Genomic DNA, 13,839 nt, shown 5'->3' with positions numbered 1-13,839 from the left:
GAAAGACAAATACATTTCTGGTAATTTTATCCCTCAACGGATAAAATAGTGTTGATCATCAACGGATAACTATTTACCTTATCCGTTGAAGTGTCACATCAGTTACTTTAAGTGAGTCACAGCCGTTGATTCTTTTACTCAACCGTTGATACAGATATACACTGTTGTATATATTTGTATTAAAGGCAGTTTTTAGAATTTCTACAGCTTTCTTTATTCTTAAACAGCTGTAATTTATTTAAAAGTATCATTTAATCATTTTATTTATGTTTTAATTCAAGAAAGTATAAAAGCCCATTGATTTCTTATTTTCACTTTACGCTTTCTTGCAATTTTTATTCTCCTTCTCTCCCAAAACTCTCAAGTTTTTCTCTGCAACCTCTACTCACAACAATGGCACCAGTAGTCAAAATTATGTCTCCGTCTGGATTTGTTTATGAAAAGAACAATTTCATAGCCTTGGTTGAAAATAATGAAGCCCATACTGACTATCACAAGATGATGGACTTCATCAAAAACTGCAAACTAAGCCATGCAATGCTGGAAGCCCCAACCATTTACTGTGAGGTAATTGAGGAGATTTGGACAACTGCAGAGTTCAACTCCACAGATATGACTATTGCCTTCTCTCTCAAAGGTAAGGATTATTGCATTAACTGTGATGATATACAGTGTAATATCCGGGATATATCGTGTAATTATTTTTACTATTATATAATTATTATGTGTGTTCAGTATCTATTTTGTGAGTTAATTGTTAAAGTGTTATCTGTACTTGGTTATTCAAAAATAATATTAATTGAGTATTTTAATTTTTATATGTCCAAAATAAAATATAGATAATTGTCATATCTTCCTAATTATTTTTATGTTGGTTTATGGATTTATAAGAATCATCTGAAATTTCTAAAATCATTTTCCGGGTAATTAAAATCTATTTTTTAAAAACGGGAACCAACCGACGTCAACCGTTGTTACGTTTTTGGAACCCGAAACTCTTTCGAGAACTCCTTCCTAACCTAATTGTAATATTCCGAGCATTTTCCATGTTTCGACTTTTTCAATCCGGCGTATGGTTTGTCCTGCGCGGGTCCCGGCGCAATATTTTCGATACAATATTCGTTTCGGTAAATCAATAAAACCCGTATTTTTGATAAACAGGAGCTTTTTATTAAACTATGATAATTATCACTTCGTAATACGTGTAACCAGGCGCTGAGACCAAGACCGCAGTACAAATTGTACTGATTTGGATAATTATCCCGAAAACCGATACCGTTTGGATCGGTTTTTACAAATAAACGTACCGTTTTATATCCGGAAAGATCCAACGGGATACTAATTTTTTTCTTAAACTATTTCCTTCATTATTTTACGTACCATATCAGTAATTTTAGTGCTTTCTTAGAAAAATATTATGAGATTTAGTTGATACGTTACTTTAATATCTTAAACTTTCGGATGAGCTGATTATTTGACAATATATCAGATCCCGCTCGAACTCGGGTTCAAATTCTAGCTTTTAAGTGGGAGGGTGTTATAATAATATTATAAGATTCAGTAGAGAGAATATCTTAAAATTTTAGAGGGCCTGGTTACTAAACATGCATAACATTCTAATGTTTATTTATGATTTTGTTTAGAAATCCTTCAAAATCTCATGTATTTTGGAGATATTTTAAAAGATTAGAATTATACTATAAAATCAATCAAAATCAACTTATTTTTTAAATAAAATAAAATCCATGGAGTTTTGAATGCCATCTGGAATTTATAAAATCCAAATTGAATAACTTAAGAATTGGATTTTTTTAAATCTGTATTAAAAATACTCAGATTTTAATGAATTTTTTACAATCCAAATTGAATACCTCAGGATTTTGAATGATTTTTCAAAATCTAAATTGAATATCCATAAATTTTGAAAATATTTAAAAATCTTGATTGAATACACCCCTCTAAATTGTTCATGCACTACTTTTTTGTATAAACACATTTTGATAAATACCATTAAAGATGAGACTCTATGATGTCTGTGTAAAATTAAAATTAACAATAATAAATTCAGCAGCATAACATTCTGTTTACAAGGATAATAAATTAAAGCTTTAATGGAGCTCTCGTAAACTATCTGTGTTTGCTGAAGAAGATAACTCGCTGAATTGAATTACATTCACTTCAGTTTTGTAGTCTTTCAAAATTAAATGAACAGCTGGCCAATTCATATCCACACAAATCATTTAACTTTGCTGCATTTAACTCAGTGAACAACACCTTCTGTGGTGACAAAGTTCCTCGGTATAGCCTTTGTGACGACAGCTCTGTGGCGACACAATCACCCTGTATGGCCTCTATGGCGACAGATATGTGGCAACAGTTTGTCTTATAACACTCTGTGGTGACAAGCTCTGTGGCGACATCTTCTGCTGTATAGCCTCTGTGGTGACAAACTTTCCCTGTATTACCTTAAGCAATTTGTTCTAACACCTTCTGTGGCGATAGAGGTGCCTTAGAGCAAATCCTATATGGTTACTTCTCCTGTGGCGACAGGGGTTCCTTAGTGTCTTTACTTAGAATATTTTTGGTTCTTTGTCAAGTCACTCTTCAGTGTATCAATCATTTTTCTTCTGTTAATTGAAATAAAATACTTCCTTCAAATGCTGATGTTTGGTGCACTGGTCTGTTTCACAAACAACTAGCCTTGAGAGGATCCTGACTCAATTTGTCTTATGATTCTGAGTTGATACATACTGAAGTTTATCCACTGCTTCTTTCACTGAACCCTTGCTTTGTAATACTTGAAGTCAATACATGCAGCTGATACTTAAAGCCTCTTGATGTCTTATTCTTCATGACTGCTTGAACATAGTAATGAACTTCTTCCCCTGATCTGTAGGAGAGCTTAATGAATCAATCACATCATTTGGTTATTTGTGTTTATCCTCTCTTCATCTGAAGGGTTCCTGTACTTCACCGTTTAATAATATTTATCTATTTTTGTTTCATGTTAGTTATAAATCTTCGATTACATGTTACATTACATTATGCTTTACAATCTCCCCCTATTTGATTGTTAGAGTTCGACAAGCAAATCCTTAAGGATAACTCAACTGATAATAAGAAAAAGTACGAACTATAAAAATAAATAAAGATATTAAATACATTCTGGATTACATATTCATTTCCAGATTTCTTACAACACAAATTACAAAGAAGTGTTCCTCTAGCCTGAACATATACTCTATATCTTCTTTGTCTTTGTCTACTTCTGCTTCCTGCTTCCTTCTTCTTCTTGAGGCTGAACGGATTTTCTCTTAGAGTCTTTCTTCTCAGGACCTGAACTGATCCATTTCTACTGGCTCAATAGACTTTTTTTTCACGTCCGCTCACAGCACCCACATTTTGTTGCATATGGAGACTTTTAGGTTTTATTGTACAACTTTTATTTAAATTGTTTTTATATCCGCCTTCAACATAATAAATATTTATCATGCTATCTTGCTGAACTAGTAGGTACTATATTAAAATAAATAAAATATTAAAACAAAAAAATTATTATTGAAATACAATGAAATTAAAAAATGCACTTAAAATTTGACGTGAAATGACTTTTCTTAAATTTTTTATGATTTATAATTCTATATTTTAAATAATTTAGAACAAATTATAAATGATATATTTCAGCATATTTTTTTTCAATGACGAATGTATATTAACAAGTACAAATAAAGAAACAAAATAAGTTCCGAAAAAAAGGAAATAAAATAAGTTGATAGTACTGGTACTTTTCTTTTAAATGAATCAGGGGATGTTCCTGAATCTTTTTTTCAATCTGCTTCGGCCATAAAAGTGGAAGAAAGACAATTTTGCGTGGCCCAGCAGGAGAGCTTTCCACGGCTCAGAATGCTCTAAAAATTAAAAAGTATTATATAATAATGTTTATTTCAGCCATAAAAGTGAAAGGTAGATCAATTTTGCGTGGCCCAACAGGATAGCTGTCCACGACCCAAGATTCTCTAAAAACTAAAAAGTGTCATATCATAATATTTAATTTTTCTTTTTAATGACAGTATGGTAAACCAAATCACACGTATCTAATTAAACCGGTCTACAGGGATGTCTGGGAGGGTAATATGTACACAGCACTGTCACTACCTTGATAGTAGGGAGCCTGTTTATGTGAATATCCCCGATTTAGTGCATAATAAATAAAATAGTGTGTGTGATAGTTTCGAGACGATACATTAGCCCGTGATTTTATTCACGCGGGACTTACCTTTAATTGAATGCATTTGATCATATATAATGATATATAAAAATATATAAAACTTAACTAACATAGATTTGACCATAGAATTTGTAAAGTAAACGAGATAGTATCTTAACTCATGATTTTATTCACATGAGACTTACATGAAATCTTTTTTTTTTGGAACAACAGTTGTGCACAACAATTTCCATCAAGTTATACCTTGAATCTGATGACTTCAAATTTCTTTTCACTACCAATGACAGTTCTTGGGTCTCGCTTATTATCTCTAAAAAAATAACTTCACTATAATGCTTTATTTCTAACTCGTAGGATTTTGGTTGTGGGAAATTGGACAAGCAATTATCTGTCTCGGTCACGGTCTCCAATACAAAAACGAATCAGGAAAGGTGGTTACTTTCGGTCTCCAATTTCTAGTTATCTAGCTCTAAATCGAAAAATTGCCATACGGTTATCTTGATGTCATTATCAATGCCCCTTTGGGTCCTTGATGTTAAACAAGAAAATATGATCTTGCAAGATGGATTTTATGGATGTTGTAAGAATTTAAACCGGATAGACAAATACTAAGTTCACGGTGTTGATCTATATTTGCATTGTCATTGACGGTATACTCCTTACTCAAATGAATATTTGTCAATTAAAATTTAAAATATTGAACAAATATTTGCAAATATGTATTGATTTATTAACAATAATTATTGCATGAAATGATATTCCCCTATTCATTATGTCTTGCCTGTCCAATTGGAAATTGTTGTTTTTGTATTTTTTTTTTGAATTTTTTAATTTTCACAATCATCCTTATTATTTTTATAAGATTTTTTTAAAAAAATATATTTTCTTTAATTTATCTTAAATAATAGATATTTTTTGTTAATTGTACAAACAACTAGATATGCCAAGTAAATTATTTCAAAAAAATAAAGATACACCATGTAATTGATGACGTGAGTGTTGAACTGGCCTTTCAGCACGACCCATAACAAATCAAGACCACAAAATTACCAAACATGTAGAGATATCTCATGCAAGAATTTTAATGTACTAAAACAAATGGGATCTTGATACCTAAAAAGGGATTATGTGCTGTAAATTAAAAATTTTAAAAAAATATCATGACTTCAACAAAAAACATGCATTATACGGAAAACAAAATCTCAAACCGAATCAAATAAAATTTAGAGTTGGTAAAGATGTGCACCGCAAGAAAAACTATCTTAACCCGAAATAAATAGAATTCAGAGATGTAAAAGACATGCACATAAGGAATAATACCAAATAAAACTGAATCAAATAAGATGCAGAGTTGTAAAACTCCTAAACAAAGTTTTCCAAAATTAAATATGAAAATTACCAAAAATGTAAACGACTAGAATGTAGTAAATCTCTAACTAAAAACAGCTAGAGCACTACATAATCATTACATAAAATGTCATTGAAAAATAATAACAGATAGAGAATAATGTTATCTAAACCTTCAATCTTTAAGACTATGTCAAGCTGAGGTCAGATAACCGGCATCAAAGACATCCGGGCTCTTGGAAATAAGAGCAGTCACAGACATAGGTCCCAAGGTAATAAGCCTCCAAAGAATTCCACCAATGACGACCCCATTCATCCTAGCAAATGAAGCGCTAAAAAAGCAAGAACCAGATGGTTCTGAAGGAGATATCTTGCCAACCATTCCTGTAAAAGAAAGCAAGCCAAGATTCTCAGAAAATACTGATGGTTGTTCAGATGACATGTGGCTTATGGCCGCTTGTGAAATCATTCCAGAACCACCCGTAACATTCATAAAATAATTCTGTGACTGAGCAAATTGTCTCAGCCATTCAAGGACTTCAGTCTCGGGTGGTATCTCAAGAACTATAGACTTTATTGTCGAAGTCATTTCAAGGGCATTTTCTTTCTCCTTGTTCTTTGAACCACGAGGACGTCCTCGTGGCCTAGACCCAGAAATTTGACCAGCACTACTTCCACCAGTCTGTTCAATATTGCTTCCATCAGTCTGAACCATTCCACCAAACTGGACTTCAAAAATCATACCGTTACCATCTCCAAGATGACCAACATTACCTATACCATTACCAACATCAACATCGGATATTATAGTGTTTTGGAATGGCTGAAGGTTGTGTTCTTCACTATTGGGTAAAGTAGGATTAGAGTAACACGTCGAATTTTGAATAGGAAGAGCAGTAAAAGAGTAATTCAATGAATTTGAAGAGTATTGAGGATTCATCTTTCGAATGGTAAGCAATGATATAAAATACGGAGTGAAATATGCTTAGAGTTGTGGGTTGAAGCCCTTTTTATAATTAAATTTGATGTGCTCTCTTAAGAAAACAAAGATGCCATACAACTCTAAAAATGTATTATTTTTCTTTTTTAGGAATCTGAATTTGAATAATATATTCTTATCATATTTACTAAAAGGGCCAAACAATCGCTAATATTTGACTCGTGAAATATTTATACCAATATACGATTATAGATGAATTTCTAAATTTCAAATCGAAACATTAAACAAAAATATAACGTTCATTTACTTAAAATCGAATAGATATCAATGAGATAGATATTAACACGACTAAATATTTAAATTTTTCTTATTGCGAAATCGAGAACATATCTAAAAATTATGGTCTCTAAAGTAATTTTTTCTTAAACTATTTCCTTCATTATTTTACGTACCATATCAGTAATTTTAGTGCTTTCTTAGAAAAATATTATGAGATTTAGTTGATACCTTACTTTAATATCTTAAACTTTCGGATTAGCTGATTACTTGACAATATATCAGATTCCGGTCGAACTCGGGTTCAAATTCTAGCTTTTAAGTAGGAGGGTGTTATAATAATATTATAAGATTCAGTAGAGATAATATCTTAAAATTTTAGAGGGCCTGGTTACTAAACATGCATAACATTCTAATGTTTATTTGTGATTTTGTTTAGAAATCCTTCAAAATCTCATGTATTTTGGAGATATTTCAAAAGATTAGAATTGTACTATAAAATCCATCAAAATCAACTTATTTTTTAAATAAAATAAAATCCATGGAGTTTTGAACGCCATCTGGAATTTATAAAATCCAAATTGAATAACTTAAGATTTGGATTTTTTTAAATCTGTATTAAAAACACTCAGATTTTAATGAATTTTTTAGAATCCAAATTGAATACCTCCGGATTTTGAATGATTTTTCAAAATCTAAATTGAATATCCATAAATTTTGAAAATATTTAAAAATCTTGATTGAATACACCCCTCTAAATTGTTCATGCACAATTTTTTTGTATAAACACATTTTGATAAATACCATTAAAGACGAGACTCTATGTTGTCTGTGTAAAATTAAAATTAACAATAATAAATTCAGCAGCATAACATTCTGTTTACAAGGATAATAAATTAAAGCTTTAATGGAGCTCTCATAAATTGTCTGTGTTTGCTGAAGAAGATAACTCACTGAATTGAATTACATTCACTTCAGTTTTGTAGTCTTTCAAAATTAAATGAACAGCTGGCCAATTCATGTCCACACAAATCATTTAACTTTGCTGCATTTAACTCAGTGAACAACACCTTCTGTGGTGACAAAGTTCCTCTGTATAGCCTTTGTGGCGACAGCTCTGTGGCGACACAATCACCCTGTATGGCCTCTGTGGCGACAGATCTGTGGCAACAGTTTATCTTATAACACTCTGTGGTGACAAGCTCTGTGGTGACACCTTCTCCTGTATAGCCTCTATGGCGACACACTCTCCCTGTATTCCCTTAAGCAATTTGTTCTAACACCTTCTGTGGCAACAGAGGTTCCTTAGAGCAAATCCTCTGTGGTTACTTCTCCTGTGGAGACAGGGGTTCCTTAGTGTCTTTACTTAAAATATTTTTTGTTCTTTGTCAAGTCACTCTTCAGTGTATCAATCATTTTTCTTCTGTTAATTGAATCAAAATACTTCCTTGAAATGCTGATGTTCGGTGCACTGGTCTGTTTCACAAACAACTAGCCTTGAGAGGATCATGACTCAATTTGTCTTATGATTCTGAGTTGATACATACTGAAGTTTATCCACTGCTTCTTTCACTGAACCCTTGCTTTGTAACACGTGAAGTCAATACATGCAGGTTATACTTAAAGCCTCTTGATGTCTTATTCTTCATGGCTGCTTGAACATAGTAATGAACTTCTTCCCATGATCTGTAGGAGAGCTTAATGAATCAATCACATCATTTGGTTATTTATGTTTATCCTATCTTCATCTGAAGGGTTCCTGTGCTTCACAGTTTAATAATGTTTATCTGTTTCTGTTTCATGTTGAGTTATAAATCCTCGATTACATGTTACATTACATTATGCTTTACAATCTCCCCCTATTTGATTGTTAGAGTTCGATAAGCAAATCCTTAAGGATAACTCAACTGATAATAAGAAAAAGTACGCACTATAAAAACAGATAAAGATATTAAATACATTCTGGATTACATATTCATTTCCAGATTTCTTACAACACAAATTACAAAGAAGTGTTCCTCTAGCCTGAACATATACTCTATGTCTTCTTTGTCTTTGTCTTCTTCTACTTCCTGATTCCTTCTTCTTCTTGAGGCTGAACAGATTTTCTCTTAGAGACTTTCTTCCAAGGACCTGAAGCTTTTAGAGGAGACTCTTTCAGCTTATTCAATCTAGCTTGTACACAATCACGAGCTTCTATTTCAAGTGCATTGACGGGAGGTGGATTGTTTAGCTCATGAAGCATTATCTCAAGATACTTGACTTTAGAGCATTTAGGAACCAGATCAAACAGTAGAGATGATTTTCTGGACATTACGAAGACTGTTATCCTTTTTGGATGTCCTCTTACTCTGCTGGTGTCATTGATCGATTCTTCTTCCATTACTTCATCAAGAATCTTTATGATAGGGATGAAAGCAACCTTGTCATCTTTACAGGTAGACAGTTTAACATTCGTCAAGGCTTGCTAAATTGAGCTTGGTTGACATGCCCTGAAGTCTTTGATTCTGATTCTGCATTTGTTGATTCTAAAGACTAATTCTCCTTCACTGTCAATGCTGATTATGGGTTCAGTGTCTATGAGAAGACCAATTTCTGCTTCTCCATTAATGAACACCATTTCTTGATATTCTCTTCTGATTTCCCTCATATCCTTCTCTGTGTCTTTGATCATCTTGTCATTGAGCCTATAAGCATACAGAATTTCAGCGGCTTTGACATCTGCTTCAGATCTCTTAACACATGGAGCTGTCAGTTTAGCTCTTTTGCTCCTTAGTTGACTCTCCAGAAAGGTAACCTGTAGATACTGAATGGTTCTTATGTGTTGGTCAGACATGGTGATATTCTGCAATCTACCACCCGTAACAAGTTTGATCACAAATGGATACATAAATGCTTGAGGAGATACATCCATCATCATTCTTTAAAGTCTGTCTCTGAAGTATTCATTTTCATTCGATTTCAACCATGGGATCTTTGAGGCTAAGACAAACAATTCAACAATATTCAACTTCTTCAGTACACTTGTAGACACTTCTATCTGTAGACCATCTATGTGATTGATAGTGATCTTACATTCATTCTTCATAATGTTCACAGTAGTTCCAGTAATTACTTCGTTGAGCTGATCATAGAACTCATGGATATTTATATATGTCTCTCTGTAGTGCTCCACAGTTCTCAACCGATTAGAGTTTCCAGGGTCTGAATAGTGATATGTTTCTGGTTTGTCCATTTTCTTATTTGTTTATTCCCATTTACTTTCTTTCCTGTTAGCTTGAAGATATGCTTATCTCTCCTCTCTGTTCTTTTTCCTTTGAATAGCTCTTTGACTTCTTGCTCTGGATCTTTCTATTTCTTCTTGAATTTCCAAATAAGAGCGATTTATTTTCTCTATGATTCCATAGGATAGACAGTCATCCCAGAAAGCATCTTCATCTTCAAATTCTTCATCCTCTGTGATGATCATTCTTTCTTCCGTAGCCACTTTTTCAAATCTTGGCTCACACCCTATCGGAACATCACTTTCATCTATCTCACCTTCTTCTAATTCTTCTTCAGAAAATCTGGGTGTCAGAGCATATATCTGAGACAACATATTTCTCTGAGTTGTAATGATTCTACTCAGATGCCCTGATTGCTCCCCCTGAGATGTTGCGCTTTCTTTAGAGAATCTTTCCTTTAGGAGCACCCTTTCATCAATTCTCTCCTCTAACTCTTCCTTCATCTCTTCTTCAAATACATCATATGTACCAGTGGTCTGAAAGGCATCTTGAAGTAGATTAATAGCAGTGTCCACTTTTTCTTGTTCTACTACCCTTTTCTCCCCCTCAGTTGGGTTATCCTTCAGAGCTGGTGTTGATTGAGGATGTAAGGTCGAGACAGGGATCTCAAGAGAAGCAGGCAGTTGCTTACTGACTGAGGTCTTTGGCCCAGTACTGGCAAGAGCTGCTTCAGATGAGACCGGAATATGTGCCTGCTTGCTAACTGAGATCTTTGGCTCAGTGTTGGCAGGTGCTTTTCCTTTCCCTGTATGAGATAGAGATCGCTCAACGAATTCCCCCAAATTGGCGAATGCTGCTTGTTGATGTTTAAGTTGATTGGAAATACTAGCAATTTGATGATCTCGGGGAGATAGTTTTGTCTGAAGGTGTTGATCTTTAAGAGCCAGTTGTTCCTTAAGATAGTTGTCTTTGAATGCTAGCTCCTCATTGAGATAATCTTTAGTGACATCATTGGATAGATCTATAGGTGTAGTTTGGATGGTAGGTGTCTCACAGGCTTCTCACAGTGTATCGCGGTTTTGGGTCATGTGTGTCACTCATTCTCACAAGTTCATGTCCACACAAAATCATTTAACTTTGCTACATTTAACTCAGTGAACAACACCTTCTGTGGTGACAAAGTTCCTCTGTATAGCCTTTATGGCGACAGCTCTGTGGTGACACAATCACCCTGTATGGCCTCTGTGGCGACAGATCTGTGGTGACAGTTTATCTTATAACACTCTGTGGTGACAAGCTCTTTGGCGACACCTTCTCCTGTATAGACTCTGTGGTGACACACTCTCCCTGTATTACCTTAAGCAATTTGTTCTAACACCTTCTGTGGCGACAGAGGTGCCTTAGAGCAAATCCTCTGTGGTTACTTCTCCTATGGCGACAGGGGTTCCTTAGTGTCTTTACTTAGAATATTTTTGGTTCTTTGTCAAGTCACTCTTCAACGTATCAATCATTTTTCTTCTGTTAATTGAAATAAAATACTTCCTTAAAATGCTGATGTTTGGTGCACTGGTCTGTTTCACAAACAACTAGCCTTGAGAGGATCCTGACTCAATTTGTCTTATGATTCTGAGTTGATACATACTGAAGTTTATCAACTGCTTCTTTCACTGAACCTTTGCTTTACACTACTAGAAATAGTAGATACGACATCGGTGCTTAGACATCGGCATGTAATGCACCCGATGTTAAAAGCCTGTTTAACATCGGTTTAGAAAAAAGTGATGTTAGAAGCCTGTTTAACATCGGTTTTACATAGTAGCCGTTGTCTATGTTCAATTTTAAAATAATAACAAATTAATGTTTTTCACTTCAACATCGGTTATTTATGCTAACCGTTATCTATAACCATTTCTAAAAAATGACTAAATAAATATTTCAGTTCCCCCGCTGAGTACCCAAATTTTCCCCCGTAACAAAAAAGTTGAAAAATTATTTCCCCTTCTCCCTTTACTCACACACCCATACATCTCTATCTATGACTCTATCTTCATCTTTATCTCTCTCCCTCTCTCCCCGAAACCTTGACTCTCCCTCTCTCTCAAACTCGCGGCTCTCTCTCTTTGCTGTCTCTCTCTCAGACCACCGCTCTATCTCAAAAACCCTAATTCTCTCTCTCAAATATCGAACTTCATCTCCTTCAGCTCTCTCTCTCTCTCTCTCTCTCCCTCTCTCTCTTTCTATCTCTCTCTGTCTCCTTTCTTACCGCTACTTTCTTGTAAACCTAATTTAAACCTAATACAAAATCACTGAATCGAGATTTGTCTCTCTCTTTCTCCACTCTCTTCCATCTCCCTATCTATATCTTGATGGAAGCTTCGATTTATGTAAAATTGATTGGTAAAGGTTAGATTTCGGCCATGGTGAAAGCGATTGACGATGCTTTGAAGAAAGGGAAGGAGTTTTCCGTCATAAATCGGGCTAGAAATTGTTAGTATTATTTAATTTAGTAGCTTAAAATCGAGCCGAGAAAGCAAATATTTGGTTTGATTATGTATGCCAATTTTAAATTTATTTCAAAATTTTACGTTTTGATTTTAATGAAGCTTTTGTTTATAGGCCTGAAGCTTTGGAGCTTGAAACCAACCTTCAATCGGTAACATATATCTCTCTTTTAACTTTATTTACATCCATTGTGTATTTATATAGATCTGTCGGTGTATATTTATATTTGTATGTTCAATTTTGTTTATTCTATTATGTTCTGCTATTAAGTTTAGGTGTTAATAACACATTTAACTCTATATTTTTTGTATTAGATCTCTATGCTTTTATCATTGGGAGCTATGTCATTTGGACTGTTGTAACTTGGTGTTTTTCCTTTGATGTGTGGGTGGTGGCTGGATGTTTGTACCATAAGAATGCACCCTTTGAAAGTTCCAAGTCTGTTGTTGATAAGGATGCCAACACTAAGAAAAAGAACAAGTCTACTGACAGGAGCACAGCGTCTACAGCTCCTTTGAATAAAGGTATGATATTACATGTAACCAAGTCTCTTAATACATTCAACATTTTGACTGGTATTTCCTTTTTGCTAATATTATTATAGTGAGATGTCAATACTAGCTGGCGAACTACCACAGGTGTAGATATCAGTGTACGGAACACTCCAAGTCACACAAACTTCACTTATGATAAAGATAACAGAAGAGGAATGGTGGTTCCTTTCAAGCTCCTCTCACTTGCATTTGAAAATGTGAATTACTATGTTGATATGCCTCCTGTAAGTCACCTGTCCTTTAAATTGATATTATAATATGCTGTTTTTCTATGAGAGCAGAACATATGGTGGTCAACGATTCTCACAGTAAAACCATTCGTTTGTTCAGGAAATGAAGAGTCAAGGAATCACAGAGCACCGTCTCCAATTGCTATGAGATGTGAGTGGTGCATTCAGGCCTGGTGTTTTGACAGCATTAGTGGGAGTGAGTGGTGCTGGAAAGACCATGTTGATGGATGTATTAGTGGGAAGAAAAACCGGAGGGTATATCGAAGGAAGTATTAGCATTTTAGGTTATCCAAAGAACCAAGCAACTTTTGCTCGTGTCAGTGGTTATTGTGAACAGAACGATATCCATTCTCCACATGTTACCATTCATGAATCTCTTGTGTACTCGGCATGGTTACGTCTTGGTCAAGATGTCTCAAATAAAACACAAAAGGTTAATTCTCTTTTGCTTGCTGATTCTATTACAGATACGCCACAAAACATTCACACTCTTGTTAAATACCTTATATGATTTTGACAAAAAGATGATGCTACAAAA

At 34.2% G+C, this 13,839-nt stretch overlaps 1 long non-coding RNA gene across 1 annotated transcript; it reads left to right on the top strand.

The window, feature by feature from the left end:
* The first annotated feature begins 12,391 nt into the window (after window positions 1-12,391).
* LOC141690129 (uncharacterized) lies at window positions 12,392-13,028 on the top strand. The gene is made up of 3 exons (XR_012562668.1): window positions 12,392-12,502; window positions 12,632-12,668; window positions 12,832-13,028. It is a non-coding gene; the product is annotated as an uncharacterized LOC141690129 (long non-coding RNA).
* The last annotated feature ends 811 nt before the right edge of the window (window positions 13,029-13,839 follow it).

Source organism: Apium graveolens, chromosome 10 (genome assembly GCF_009905375.1).
Source record: "Apium graveolens cultivar Ventura chromosome 10, ASM990537v1, whole genome shotgun sequence".
Classification (NCBI taxonomy): domain Eukaryota; kingdom Viridiplantae; phylum Streptophyta; class Magnoliopsida; order Apiales; family Apiaceae; genus Apium; species Apium graveolens.
The sequence above is the reverse complement of the archived record's forward strand: the minus strand, read 5'-3'. Positions and strand labels throughout refer to the sequence as shown.